The sequence below is a fragment of the Micropterus dolomieu genome, linkage group LG15, assembly GCF_021292245.1.
Source record: "Micropterus dolomieu isolate WLL.071019.BEF.003 ecotype Adirondacks linkage group LG15, ASM2129224v1, whole genome shotgun sequence".
NCBI classification, from domain to species: Eukaryota; Metazoa; Chordata; class Actinopteri; order Centrarchiformes; family Centrarchidae; genus Micropterus; species Micropterus dolomieu.
In genome coordinates this window covers 2,004,411-2,004,704 of record NC_060164.1, presented here as the reverse complement: position 1 = coordinate 2,004,704, position 294 = coordinate 2,004,411, and positions in this window count along the sequence as shown.

Here is a 294-nt window from a genome sequence, read left to right as displayed (position 1 = left end):
TGCATTAAATCTCCAACTTCTAGTTGGCCGTGTGACCCTTTTTTTAGTAAGAGTGATAGAAACTGGTGCATGATCACTGATAGTGATAGGGTGAATCTAAGTGTTGGAAATGTCTGTCATAATTGAGCTGCTAACCAAAAAATAGTCAAGGCGAGAATATGAGTGGTGGACTGGTGAAAAGAAGGTATATTCTCTAAGAGTGGAGTGGTGAGAACGCCAAACATCGCAAAGACCAAAATCGCTCATGTATTGTTTAAGGATGTCTGTTGATTTCCAAATACGGTGACCACCTGC